Source organism: Aulonocara stuartgranti, assembly GCF_965226115.1.
Source record: "Aulonocara stuartgranti genome assembly, chromosome: 9".
NCBI lineage: Eukaryota > Metazoa > Chordata > Actinopteri > Cichliformes > Cichlidae > Aulonocara > Aulonocara stuartgranti.
Window position 1 is genome coordinate 14,675,873 of NC_138960.1, and position 15,548 is coordinate 14,691,420.

General features: G+C 41.8%; 1 protein-coding gene across 1 annotated transcript in view; it reads right to left on the reverse strand.

Annotated features, from left to right (window-relative positions):
• The window catches only part of LOC309714053 (zinc finger MYM-type protein 1-like), a 54,968-nt gene extending 45,859 nt beyond the window's left edge, over window positions 1–9,109 (reverse strand). Inside the window, exon 1 of the mRNA XM_082546126.1 lies at window positions 8,294–9,109. The gene's annotated coding sequence lies outside the window, so the exon portion shown is untranslated. The remainder of the gene's footprint in view (window positions 1–8,293) is intronic.
• Window positions 9,110–15,548: the final 6,439 nt, after the last annotated feature.

Consider the following 15,548-nt stretch of genomic DNA (forward strand, 5'->3'; position numbering starts at 1 on the left):
TTTACATTAAGAAAAAGGCACCAAACATCAAACCTATTTAAGCCTAAACAGTAAAACATGAAAGTAGAGCAGGGCGATATGACCAAAAATATTTATCACGATATACATTTGAAAATTTGTGATAACAATATAGCTGACGATAAAATTGACACTAGACAAAATACTTTACAACTCCACAACTTTATTAGTGCAAAACACCCATCAATATATTTTCACTTAAACAAGCAGCTGTTTTTTTTATGTGCATTAAAGTTATATAAAAATTTAACAGTGCAAATGCAAATTGCTTGCTGAGAGTTTAACCAAAAGGATTTTCCAGAGGAAATTGGCTGACATTTGCTCCAAGGCATTTGTATTTGCACTGTTAAATTTTTATATAACTTTAATGCACATAAAAAACAGCTGCTTTTTAAGTGAAAATACATTGATGGGGTTTTTTTGCACTGATAAAGTCGTGGAGTTGTAAAGTATTTTGTCTAGTGTCAATTTTATCGTCAGCTATATTGTTATCACAAATTTTCAAATGTATATCGTGATAAATATTTTTGGTCATATCGCCCTGCTCTGTCTGTCACCTTCTGTGTTGAGCTCATTGTTTCCTCTGTAGTGGCTGAGCTGAGTCCAAGTAGCTGAAAATGTTCCTCTGCTGCTCCGTCAGACTCTTCTCCTCCTGCTGATCAGCTGGGACACAAAACAGATCTTTGTTAGGCTCCACACTGCACTGAAGAGTCAAAGTGTCTCATATGTTCAACAAATTTTTGCTTCCCGAGGTGTGCAAACAGACACAAAAGGTTTGAGCACGGATACCAAATTTAGCAGTATGGCAGACCAGTAGCAGGAGAGACTGAGGCCTGTTATTAGAATCAAATGCCCAGTGGGCCGACACACCGATTTGCAGCGTTAAGACAAAGACAGCTGTGTTTTATCCTGGAATACATTTATTTTACATTTTCTTGAAATGTTTTTCATTATAGCACTTTTACCTCCAACTAGGGGTGCAACGATACACAAAATTCACAGTTCAGTTCTGTTCGATACTTTGGTGTCACGGTTCGATATTTTTTCGATACAAAAAAAAAAAATGTTCATGCCTTTTTAATTAGTCATTTATTAACATTATAAATATATATTTTAACTCAAAAGTACAGTTTTTAAATTTAATGTTGATGAAACAACAAAAATAAATAAATAAATAAATCTGATTGAGGAATCGCTCATCTTTGGAAAAGAGAGTTTATTACAGAGAAATGGCTCTTTCCAAAATAAAAGCTATTCTATACGCTTCTTCTGGGCTATACTCTCAGCAGCATATTAAACATATCAGGTCCCCATAAGGAGAATCATGTGCTAACGGCTGCCTAAATGACTCTGGTAACGTTTGTGGCATGTGTGCTTGTTGTTTTTGTCTGCTTCCACTTGTCTTTGCACTAGGATGATGTCGGCATAAATGTGCAGTCATATTCATTGTGTTCCCACTAGTGCTGTCAGCGTTAAACTCGTTAAAATGACGTTAACGCCATAACGCTGCAAATCTCCCTTAACGAGTTACCATGGATCGTGTGCGTGGGGCTGGACGGCATCAACATGTTAACGAGCTAACTGCGATAACGCACTAGTTCCCACCAATTGAGCATTGCGTGGCACATCGGACATACTGTTTTACTTTTGTCCATGACGCGCTTACCATCAGGGTCATGCTTCACATGAACATCACGATAGTTTCAAACGCTAGATCTGAATGAAGGTGGGGGAGGTTCAATTTCGGGTAGCGTTGAGGCAGTTGCCATATTGCAACGAGCTTGGCTTCTGTCTTGCTAGCTTGCGCTGGGCTCAGTGGATCTGCACTCGACAGTGCAGCCTAGGCGGGGTAGTCGAACACAGATCTACTGAGCGCTCAACACAGACAGCATCGTTGGAAGAAAAGTTGATAAAACAAATAAAAGATTTTGTATTGTTCGATACATATGCATACCGAACCGAAAGCACTTTATCGAACGTATTTGCTTGTTTATTTTTTTTAAAAACACAATCCCTTCACCTCTTCTACATTCTTATGTTTCTCCCAGAGCAGATCTGAGGGGCAGCCCCTCAGTCATACACATATACTTTTAATCTCACCCTTAAGGGGTGGTCCCCAGGAGTTTCACAGCATGGTTTAGAACAGTGGTTCTCAAACTGTGGTACACATACCACTAGTAGTACTTAGTCTCTCTCTGGTGGTACACGGAAAACCTCAATTTTTTTTTTAAAGACTAAACAATATGTAATTGTGGAGGTATGCAAAGATGACACAAGCGTTCCTGGGGCTCTTCTGGGAGAGAGGGTGGACCAGAAAACGTCTCCCCGAGCATGAGTCCTCTATAAAGAGCAGCTTATTGCCAGTGGTTGCGGCCACTCCTGCAAGTGAGTAGTAACCCTTTGCAGCCAGCAACAGTGAATTGGTGAAGCCAGCTGTCGGAGGAAGACTTGAGTGAAGAGGAATCCGCCTTCATCTGTCTCTAGCAAGGACAGTGTGCTCTACATGAGCTCAAGAGCAATACCGTCACCCAGACCCGAGAGAGAGGGGTTTCTCGGTCCGAGGGAGTAGCGCCGTAGACGTGGACAAAATTGTTGGTACCCTTCAGTCAATGAAAGAAGAACTGACCAGGGTGTCACTGCAGTTTGTCACACTGCGCACGCGCAAACACAAATGTCAGCGAAAAAGACGGCACAGCACATGTGTGATCTGGACACAAGCGATGGGAGCACAACTTGTAGAACTTTGGAAAGCTCATTCGAGCCTTTTCGATGTGGCCTCACAAAATTATCACTGTAGCAATGGGAATTGCATTTACCTGTGTGTTCCACCCGGGGTCTTGAGAGTGTAACACCGGAAGGTGAGAACCGGAGACTCATGACTGTTTATTAAGAGTTTAATAAAAGTTTACCTCGGAGGAGGGAAAGTTCAATCGAGCATCTTGTGAAGTTTATAGAGAGAACAAGATGAAACATGGTGGCAGCGGGGTCTAGAGTGATCCACACCGCGCTTTGAAGACAACAGATTGAGCGGACGGTATCGACGCGTCCAGCTAGGCTAGTTAGCCTCGGAGGTGCTAACGGCTCAGGACAGCAAGTGAGACGCTGACGAGAAGAGCGCAGCGGCGTCTACGATGGATGGATTGAAGCCACCCGCACAGTGGAGTATGGATTCAGTGAACCTGTCTAAAGCGTGGAAAACATGGAAAGAAGAGTTTACACTCTACACGGAACTAGCTCTGCCGGACGCTGAGGAAAAGGCGAGAGTGAAGCTGTTTTACTATCTGATCGGGGAACGGGGCAGGGAGCTCTGTGGAACGCTGATCGGAGCTGAGGCAAGAGTAACAGTAAGTGAGCTGATGAGAAAAATCGATGAACACTGTAATCCCAAAGTTAATGAGACTGTCGAGAGATACAGATTTTTTGCACGCAATCAGGCTCCTGGAGAAAATATTGATAAATATGTTACGGACCTGAGAATGCTGGCGAGCACCTGCAACTTTGGACAATTAAAAGACTCACTGATCAGAGACAGGATCGTCTGTGGCACGAACAGCTCCGGTTGGAGGGAAAGGTTGCTCAGAGAAGAGAACCTCACATTAGACAGATGTCTAGATATTTGTAGAGCAATGGAGATTTCAAGAGAATACAACAAAACAATAGCGGGACAGGCTATAGAGGAACTGCATGCAGTAAAACAAAAAGAGAGAAAAAGACTGGATAAAGAGATATCATGCAGATTTTGTGGAAGAGCACATGAAAGACTCAAATCAAAATGCCCAGCATATGGAAAAAAATGCAAAAAATGTGGCAAAGAAAATCATTTTGCTATAGCATGCAGGAGTAAAAGCAGACAGAGTGAAAATGGAAAAAAGATCCACACAGTGACGGAGCAGGACTCGGATTCCTGTGAGGACATAATGACTGTCACAGCTATGACACAGACTGCAGTAGAAGTGAACCAGATCAAAGAATCAGACATGAAAAAACGAGAACAGCTGTTTGCAGGCATGATGATTGGCAACAGCCTGGTCAAGTTTCAAGTTGACTGTGGTGCAACCTGCAACGTTATTCCCATCAACTTGTTGAACCCGAACATCAAAATGGAGCACACAGACAAGGTTCTTGTGATGTACAATAAGTCAAAGCTGTGTCCATTAGGAAAGTGTAAGGTCAAGCTGACAAACCCAAGAAACAACAAAAAGTACAGAGTCGAGTTCCAAGTGGTAGAGGAGGATTGTAAAACACCTCTACTTGGGAGAACAGCTAGTGAAGCGATGAAGCTAATACAAGTTAAATATGATAACATCTGTGCTTTGGACAGCTCAGTGACAACAGCTCCATCAGAGAACAACGCATGGTTGTTGGAAGAGATAAAGACTGAGTTTCAGGATGTGTTTACAGGAGATGGATGTTTGCAAGGTGAATATGAGCTGGAAATCGACACAACAGTGCAGCCCGTCAAACTGCCAAAACGCAGAGTCCCAGTGTCGATGATGAAACCACTGAAAGAGGAACTGATGAGCCTTGCAGACAGACAAATAATAGCACCAGTGGAAGGTAGTACTGATTGGATCAGTGGGATGGTGACAGTGCAGAAGCCAAATGGCAAACCCAGGATATGTATTGACCCAAGACCGCTTAACAAAGCTTTGAAGCGTAGTCACTTCCCGTTACCGACAATAGATGACATATTGCCAGATGTGTCAAAAGCGAAAGTTTTCACAGTTTGTGATGTGAAACATGGCTTTTGGCATGTGAAGCTTACAGAAGAGTCAAGCCATCTCACGACATTCGCAACACCATTTGGTCGCTTTCGTTGGCTGAGAATGCCGATGGGGATCAGCCCAGCGCCAGAGGTCTTTCAGCGCAAACTGATGCAAGCGTTAGAGAACCTGCCAGGCACATACATCATTGCTGATGACATCCTGATCACTGGAAAAGGAGAGACGACTGAGTTGGCAGAAATGGATCATGACAGAAACCTGAGACTTTTCCTGGAACGCTGCAGAGAGAGAAACATCAAATTAAATGTGGAAAAACTCAAGCTTAGAAGACAGGAAGTACCATACATCGGACATCTACTCACAGCAGAGGGGCTGAGCGCTGACCCAGAGAAGGTACGGGCCATCACAGAGATGCCAGCACCAACTGACATAAAAGGGGTGCAGAGACTAGTTGGAATGGTCAACTATTTATCAAAGTTTTACAAGCATCTGTCAGACGACTGTGAGCCTCTCAGACAACTGACGCACAGAGATAGCCTATGGGAGTGGACAGACGTGCAGGAAGATGCATTTAAAAGACTGAAAGAAAAACTAACACAAGTCCCAGTTTTGAAATATTACAGCCCTGAAGAAGAGCTGACGCTGCAGTGTGATGCCAGCGAGACAGGACTGGGAGCAGCTCTGACTCAACATGGAAAACCAGTGGCATTTGCAAGTCGTGCATTGACGCTCACTGAACGAGGTTATGCACAAATTGAAAAGGAATGCTTAGCTATTGTGTTTGGGATGGAGAAATTCCACCAATATACATATGGTCGTCTTGTGAGAGTGCAATCAGACCACAAGCCACTCGAGAACATTATTAAAAAGCCACTGTTACATGCACCTAAGAGACTGCAAAGGATGCTATTAAGGCTGCAAAAATATGATATAACCATAACATATGTTCCAGGCCGGGACATGCTACTTGCTGATACGCTGAGTAGGGCCTACCTGCAGGATAGCATCAAAAGCCAGACAGAGTTGGAGACAGAATGTGTCAACATGGTGGACTATGTACCTGTTTCAACAGAAAGCATGGACAGAATACGGGCAGGGACGAGAACCGACCACACACTACAAACGCTGATAAAAGCAATACAAAAGGGGTGGCCGGCCTGTAAGAAAGATGTACCTGTTGAAATAACCCAGTTCCAATCTTTGCAGGATGAACTGAGCACACAGGATGGATTGGTCTTCAAGGGAGAGAGAGTGGTGATTCCAGAAGCACTGCAGGCAGATATAACCCAGCGAATTCACTCAACACACATCGGCACAGAAGGGTGCCTCAGGAGAGCTAGAGACTGCGTCTACTGGCACGGTATGAACGACCACATCAAAAAGTACATCGCTACATGTGACATATGTCGGTCTGTGGATGCAAAACAACAGAAAGAGACACTAAAACCACACGAGCCGACCACCAGACCATGGACCAAAGTGGGGACAGATTTATTCAACTTTGAGGGTAGGGACTACCTAATAACTGTTGATTATTACTCCAACTTTTGGGAGATAGATTATCTACCTGATACCAAGTCGAGTACTGTGATTAGGAAACTAAAGGCTCATTTCGCACGTCAGGGAATCCCAAATATTGTTTTTTCTGACAACGGGCCCCAGTACAGCTCAACAGAGTTTGCCAACTTCAGCCGGAAATGGGAATTTCGACACCATACCTCATCACCTGGCTATCCGCAGAGCAACGGCAAAGCTGAGTCTGCCGTTAAAACTGCCAAACGACTCATGAAAAAGGCGAAATTGGCTGGACAGGATCCATATTTGGCCTTATTGGACCACAGAAACACCCCAACACAAGGTTTAACTACCAGCCCTGCACAGAGACTGTTAAGCAGGAGGACGAGGACACTTCTCCCAATAGGAGACAGATTGTTGCAACCCACAGTGACTGACAACAAGTTAGCACTGATGAAAAACAGAGAGAGACAAACAAAGTACTACAACAAGACAGCGAAGGACATGGACACATTAAACCCAGGGGACTTGGTGCGAGTCCAACCTTTTGAACCACACAACTTATGGACCAAGGCTAGAGTGTGTAACACTCTGGGAAACAGATCCTATGATGTGGAGTTGGACAACGGCAGAGTCCTCAGAAGGAATCGTCGCCATCTGAGGCGAGCTACGGAGGTCAAAAAAGACATGTCAGCACATCTCCAGCCTGAGGGGCAGAACATTACTGTGCCGACAAAGAGCAAAGAGAACACACAAAACAGCACTACCAGGTCAGGACGGGTAGTACAACAACCTGGATATTTGAAGGACTATGTATGCAATTAAGGGGTAATCTGTGAGTTATACGCTGTAATTTGTTTACTTGTCAGAGGAAAGACAAAAGAAAAAAATCTGTGACGACATTTGAGTTATATGTTGTGATTTGTTTACTGGTTAGAGAACAGAGCAGAACATCTGTGATAATATTTTGAGTTATGGCTTTGTGATCTGTTTACTTGTTTGGAAGAAAAATAAAAATAAAAATAAGGAAATGAGAAACAAAACAGAAAAAATGAATAAAAGTAATACTAAAGGAAAATAGAAAGAAAGCTAAAAAAGTAAGTGGAAGAAAGAATTTTTATTTTTGAAGAAAATTGTGTCTAACAAAGAAATGTCATGTCTAAGTTTTGTTCCAGTTGCAAATTGAGTTCTCAACTTATGAATAGTTCATTGTCTTTGTAAAAGAAAAGGGATGTAGCAATGGGAATTGCATTTACCTGTGTGTTCCACCCGGGGTCTTGAGAGTGTAACACCGGAAGGTGAGAACCGGAGACTCATGACTGTTTATTAAGAGTTTAATAAAAGTTTACCTCGGAGGAGGGAAAGTTCAATCGAGCATCTTGTGAAGTTTATAGAGAGAACAAGATGAAACAATCACGACCACAACAAAGGTGAAAATAGTTGGATCTACACTGCTGCTCAATCACAGCTGCCTGATCAATGTTTTTCATTAGCAATTTAGCAAAGTTGATGGTGGTGGTGTGTTTGTGTGAGTGAAAGACAGAGCGGGAGAGCGAGCGACAGAATTTCCGTTATAACCTTCATTTTATGGACGCACAGTGTGAGCACTCAGGTCGCATCAGAGCATCGGGCCGTATAGTGTGAGACCCTGCACCGTGACCTATGAACTTCTAACCCCTGCGAGTCAACGTACAGTTTGAGTAGGAGCTGAATCGCGCGACTGAAAAAAATCGCAGTGTCTGCCCAGCATTAGCCCACGTATACTACGCGATGCACGACGAAGGCCAAAATCGGGCAGATCGCCAAAACGGTCGCACGACTCAAAAATCGGCTCAAAATGGGCCAAAAATCGCACAGTGTAAGCCCAGCATAAGCCCAGCATTACACACACCCAGCTGTGGTTTCCTGTTTTGCTACACTCTGGAGAGCCTCGCCTTTAACGGTCTTCTCTCACAGAGAGCAACAGAAAGCGTCCTTCAGAAAACTTCGATAAACTCAAGATTGACTGAACAGTTCAAAGTTACCTTGACACTTACCTTTAGATGTGAGAGGTAGTGATGTGTCGAAGCTTCGAAGCGTGTCGAGTAATCTCGGGGGAATTTTTGTGAAGCGCGTATCGAGGCTCGCTTTGATTACGTATGCAGTGACGTTCGAGGCCTCGTGGGCAGTCCGTACCACGTGACTGATTCAGGAACTGGCTCGCCGGTTCGCGCCAGATTCGAAATAAAATGGGCAGCAAAACACAGCTGATTCCCTCATCACGCTGTGTTGTGGAATTGGATTACCTACGTGCTACACAGTCACTTGAGCATTTCTTCTTCGATGGAACCAGCAAGGAAGAGATTTTTTTCTCTTCTAATAAAGTATGCACACAGTAATAAATATCACAACTGATAAGTACCATAATATAAATAAACAACACTACAGATCCTATAATGTCTTTTAGTTTATTAAAAAGTGGAGCGCCACACAGTTTGTGTCATTATCCAGATGTACATAAGCATGATTACACAGTTACTAGGGGTGGGTTTTGATTATCGATTAAAATCGATTCTAGCTTGGATAACGTGATATTGATTCATTAAAATCCTGAATCGATTTTTAATATAAATTTATTTTGCCCCAAACGCCAGAATCTCAGGTTAAACTTCACTAAATTTCAACAACCACCAAACAGCTAAAACAGTAAATGACAGCAGATACACGTAGGCTATTATGCACAAAGACGTAAACACAAAGCGCGGTCCCGCCGACACATCAGAATCAGTGAGATGTGGCCTTTCTCACCCGACAGCACGGACACGGTTAGGGCCGAAATCCGACAGCTCGCTGGTTCTGATCTGTCGGCGGGCCTTGTGTTTTACGCCCTTTTTGCGCTGATTCTGAAGCTGTAGGTTTTACCTCTCCAAACAATATTGACTGAACCAGCAGCAAAAGAAGATCCAAACTACGCTTCACATAAACATAGCCATGAATTCCCTCTGACTTTTGCTATTTTGCTTCCACCACGATAAAATCACACTTCATGCACAGCTCGTGGTCTCTCTCTGTACTCCAAGAACAGTTTCCCGTCTAAAAATCTGTTTTCTGCATTATTCGCTTGCTTGTTATGCACAAGTCTACCGTTGTTTACAGCGCTGTCGGTCGCTGTTTTTTTCCCTTTTACTTACTTCCAAAAAGAAAACCTGATTTCTGCTGTTCAGTAGGCTACTGAACAAATTTAAACTTTTTAAAATTATGCAAAATGCAAAACGCTTAGCCGTGTCTCTAAACCTCTGTAACTTTTCTCTGCTTCACTTCAGCAGCATCAGGTAATGTTCATATGTTGATTAATGGTTTTCTTTCGTTTTTGATCTACTGCAGAATATTTTTATAAAATCATTTTTCTGTTTTAGCCTCAGCTACTTTGATACAAAGGCATCTGCTGTGATGCTTACACCTTTGATAAAGTCTCGCAAATCTCATCTTTCTTTTTATAGATATAAAATTATGGAAATGTACTGATCCGTGATCTGAATTATAACATTTCTGACTGTCTGAGGAAAAATTTACCCAGATCGGATCGAATCGATTCTAGAAATCAGTGACGATACCCAGCTCTAACAGTTACACAATCATACCAAAACTCTGTCCTGATAGGTTCCACTTTCTCTTTTGTATCAGACATACTGAGACAATATTCGGGATAAATAATCATGAAAACAATTTATTTATTCAGTTTAGCGGTTTACACGTCACATCATTATAATCACAGAGCTTGTGTCACTTGAATCGTCCACTTGATGGCGAAGTAGAGCAAATGAATCATCACAATGCTTCGAACCATGAGTCGACCAGTTGGATGAAAGCTTCAGTTCATCACGAGGCTTTATATCACCATCACTAGTATTTTGGTCCTAAACCATTCAGAGCTTTATAGACCAGCATCAGAACTTCAAAGTCTATCCTCTGACGGACAGGCAGCCAGAGTAAAGACCTCAGAGCTGGACTGATGTGGTCCACTTTTTTGGTCTTAGTGAGGACTCGAGCAGCAGAGTTCTGAATGAGCTGCAGTTGTCTGACTGATTTTTTAGGTAGACCTGTAAAGATGCCGTTACAGTAATCAAGCCTACTAAAGATGAATGCATGGACTAGTTTTTCCAGGTCCTGTTGAGACATCATAACAGTACTTACTTTTAAACGTTTACTCTTTGGCCGCTCCGCTTCCACCGTTTTTTTCGGCAAAATTATCCACATCCACCACTGCGCTATGCAATCTGGGATATGTTGGGCCACGAAGTCTACACCGACACATCCTTAGAATTCAGGGAAATGAAGGAAACATTTGAGGGCCGCATTTCGAGCAGCCTTTGGGATACAGCCCAGGAGTGACATGTTTAGCCACATGTTCTCCTTAAGTTGCTGGCTGTCTGAGTGGTGTCCAAGAAACGATGTGGGCTTCATAGATAATTGGCAAATCTTCTGGAGGAAACCTGGTCTTGTTAGGAGAGACGGCATCCATCCCACTTTGGATGGAGCAGCTCTCATTTCTAGAAATATGGACCAATTTATTAAACCCCCTAAAATATGACTATCCAGAGCTGGGACCAGGAAGCAGAGTTGCAGTCTTACACGCCTCTCTGCAGCTTCTCTCCTCCTGAAACGACAGCTTCAACACATAATCTGCAGAGGTGTGGACTCGAGTCACATGACTTGGACTCGAGTCAGACTCGAGTCATTAATTTTATGACTTTAGACTTGACTTGAAAAAATGTTCTAAGACTTGTGACTTGACTTGGACTTTTACACCAATGACTTGGGACTTGAATTGGACTTGAACCGGTTTACTTGAAAAGACTTGATATTTTACCCCAAATATAAAATTTAACATGCATATTATATAGAGATTGAAAATGTGACGTCATTCACGGGTAGAACCGCAAAGGATTCTGGGAACTCGTGGCAAGCGGTACTAGCGCACGCAGGCTTTCAATTAAAATCAGTTATACAGCGATAAAAAGAAACACAAAAATGTCAAGAAGCTGTTGTATTATTAACTGCAATAGCCGGTCGCATGACAGCCACGGGAAGCCGACGGGTAAAGAGATCGGTTGTTATCGGATTACGTTGTTGAAGAGAAATTGTTCCCGAAGTAACAAAGAGGCGACGGATGGCCTGGATTGCAGCCATTCAAAGATCAAATATAACGTCCCAGAACACTCCAGCTCACAGGTTAGTCTGCTCCAAGCATTTACACAAAGGTCAGTCTGCTGTTGTAGTTAATGCGTCATTTTCATAACATAATTGGTGATATAGGTTACAAGCAAGTCTGGCGCTGAACAGAAATTGTCGCGCTATGCTCCTTTATTTATTGTGCATAAATAGTGAATTGTCCTGACACAATATTGCGTTTCGCTTCTGTTATTATGGTACATTGACAAAAACATATACTTTTATTCACAGGATAAAACAGGTTTTTTGTATCACTAATTGCCCAGTACGATTACAGCATACAATATTATTGTCACTGCTACATTTCTGTGATGCTACCAGAAATTATTTCCACTACTAATTAATTACCATTGAGCTCAAAGGTCCTATTAATAAACGGTTAACGAATGTGTATTTATGAAGACGATTTGTGAGACTGGTAAACTTATGATACGTACGATGGTCTTTCGTTCTACACGGTGCATTTCAAGGTCCTGCACCCATCCGGCGGTAAACTGTACCTGGGCTTGTTGCAGTGACCTGAAGTTACTAAACTTCATGAGTGTATGCACTCACTCCAAGAACCGTATGATTATAAATATGCATATAAATATGCTAAGATGAGATAGCTGACTTCATCTAACTAGCAAATGTTGTCCAGGCTACGTTGGTGATGCAGTTTTTTTTTAATGTGTATGATATTTTTGTCATGCGATTTTAAAGCTGGTCCTACAACCGCATCCAAGAATAACATGCAGCTTATCTCAGAACTGTCGGTGAAAATTATTCTAGGAGCTAGGTTTAATTGAGCTGCATTTTAAAGAGGTGCAATTTCACAATTTGTGTATATTTTCTAAGTTCACTATTTTGTCATGTGTTGAGAAAAACACAGATTTTAAAATTACATGGTCTAATATTTACATTTAGCATAACTGCAACATTATTTTTTCGTTGTTTTTTTTTTATAGACTCGAAAGGACTTGAAATTCAAAGTTTCAGACTTGTGACTTGACTCGGACTTGCCTGACATTACTTGAGACTTGACTTGAGACTTGAGGATAAAGACTTGAGACTTGCAAAACAATGACTTGGTCCCACCTCTGATAATCTGTTATTAGACTATTAAATATTTCACTTTAATGTTGCAACTACGCACTCACTTCTGTCTTTAAACAAAATAATATTTTCCAATTACAGAAATTATGAAATCCAAACTAAAGTGTTACTGTTGCTATATGCATTTACTATAAATAATCGATGATGGTGCTGACATGAAGGAAGAGAAAGTTACAGGTTGCATCCTTTGAGTTTGTCTCTGTGCCTTTGGGCGATTTTTATGACAGATGTTTCTGTTCAATTCTTAAATCAACTTTTCAAAACACAAACACTATTTTAAAGCTTTTAAAGAGTAAAATATTAATGATAATTATAATAACAGTAATAAAAACAAAAGCTCTCAGATCCATCAAACCAAGCAGCAGAGAGAACAACAAGTGAAGATAAAACTTTAACCTTGTAGACTTCATTATGTTCCAGCTGCTCTACAGACACTGTGACCTCGAACTTAAGCAGGTCGTAAAGTATGTGCAGCTCAATAACTTCATAATTACACCCTGTGGTATTTAGGCAGCAGAACAACTAAGAATAACAACTACAAATAATGTTTTTAGGTTTCTGTTGTACTGCAAGGTTCTGTACAGGAGAAACAAACCAAGAGCAAATATTACGTCGCATTTAATTTAGAAATCAGTCCAATGACAAGGTGTGTAACATCTAGCAGGGTGACAGAAAAACCCAGGGTAACTTCTAAGGACCTCAACGTCTCTCTCACATTGCGTTTTTTAAACATGTTTCCATTTGTCACTTCAGTCTTTACTCTGAAATACAGGAAGAGAAATCATGGCTGAAACAACTTCTCATGAAACCAGGGGTGTGGTCCAACAGTCAGTTTGGTGAGGAAAGCTCCTAACTGAGAGAAGTGACCCAGAAGTATCTGTGTAGCAGCCACAATGAATCAAGATCATGAGCTTTATTAACTGATCAAAGTCTATTCTTTCATCTTCTGTATTATTCAGTTTGCATTGGTAATGCCCATTATTGTAATGCTTTTTTAAGATGAGCAAAACTTTCTTTTACTTTGGGTTAGCTGGGATAACTGATGGATGGAGGGAATTTTACTTCAGCCACAGAAATCCTAAACAGGAAGGAGGAGCAGAGTTACAGTGGATCACTATCCAGCAGGGAAACAAGATTTATTTCAATTTCTTGGCAAAGAGTGAGATTTACTAAGTGGGCAAATTAGGGTGACGATACCGTTCAAGAGTGATCTATTAATAGTACACCAATTTACATTCAGAGATGCACGCAGCCAGTTCAACCAGGAGACTCAGTGACGTTTTGGTATAAGGGATAAATCTTCTGACCGAACCTGCTGGGACTGTGTGAGGTCCTGAGGCTAAGAGTAAGGATTTATCCACAGGAGAGCTGCGTTCTTACAAACCATCCCACTGTGTAAACCTGACATCTGTGGAACAGCTGAGCTGTATGATGTGTACATTGCCCAGTCACATTGCCCAGCCTCGCCCCCCTTAGTTCCTCTTCATGCCCTGTCTCCGCAGTCTGATATGTGATGTGTGAAGGGTCCGGGCTGTGAGGATTATGGCAGTGATGACTTTTCCCAGGAGAAGCTGGGACCCTGTTTACTAGAAGGTTTTAAAATTTCTGTACTTTTAGGTGACAGGAGACATGTGGCCTGGTCAAAACACAGAGAGCTGCACTCTAAAAGATCTTTAAACATAGTAAACATACCTTGTGTGCCACAGACTGCTCCCAAACACGAGGGGACAAGTAATACCTCTAAAACACTTAAGTTGGCTTTATTAAACATTAGATCTCTAGCTGGGAAAACATTTTTAATTAATGATTTAATCACTGAGCACAGCCTTGATTTTATGTTTTTAACTGAAACTTGGTTGGACCAAAGTAACAGTGGAGCTGTTCTCATCGAGACGACCCCTCCTAACTACAGTTTTATCAGTGAGGTCAGGGCGAGCAGGAGAGGAGGAGGGGTTGCTGTCTTATTTAATGTCTTATTTAATGAATCATTTCAATGTAAGCAGCTATCTCCTGGAAGTTTTCAGTCTTTTGAATATGTGGCTTTACAGCTGAAGGCCCCATCCAAAGTTGTGTTTCTTAATGTTTACAGGCCTCCCAAATACTGCACAGACTTTTTTAATGACCTCAGTGAACTGCTGTCTGTGATCTGTGTTGATTTTGACTGTGTAATTATTGCTGGGGATTTTAACATTCATGTGGACAACCCTCAGGACAAAGGGACTAAAGACCTGAGTAACACTCTGGGCAACTTTGGGCTGACTCAGCATGTAACAGAGGCCACACATAATAGAGGACACACTCTTGACCTACTGATCTCCAAAGGCCTGAGCATTTCAAAGGTTACTGTGTCTGATGTGGGCCTGTCTGATCATTACTGTGTTTTCTTTGAAAGTAAAATCTCAGCCCACACAAATATATCAACAACAGTGATCACAAAACGGTGTATAACTGAAGACAGTAGTGAGATCTTTAACCAGGTCTTCCCATTAACACCTGACCTGTCCAGAGGGTCAGTCAATGAGCTCGTCAATAGCTTCAATGCTAACATGTTAAATGTAATGGACATAATTGCTCCCATTAAGGTGAAGGTTATCTCTGGAAGGAAAAAGTCTCCATGGAGAAACTCCACACTGGTGAAAAATGAAAAAAGAGAGTGTAGGAAAGCTGAGCACAGATGGAGAAAAACAAACCTCCAGGTTCATTATGACATTTATAAAGAGAAACTTCACAATTATAATTTACAACTGAGGAATGCAAGGAGGTCCTACTTCTCTGACATCATCACTAAAAACAGCCATAATGCTCGGGTCTTATTTTCTACAGCTGACAGGCTAACAAACCCTCCTGTGTCAGTGGCAGCTGAACTTCATTCGACCATGGCCTGCAATGACTTTGCCAAATTCTTCACTGACAAAATCCAAAAGATTAGACAAGCAGTTGGTACATCAACAGCAGATCCAGGATATGTACTGTGTCCACCAAAAA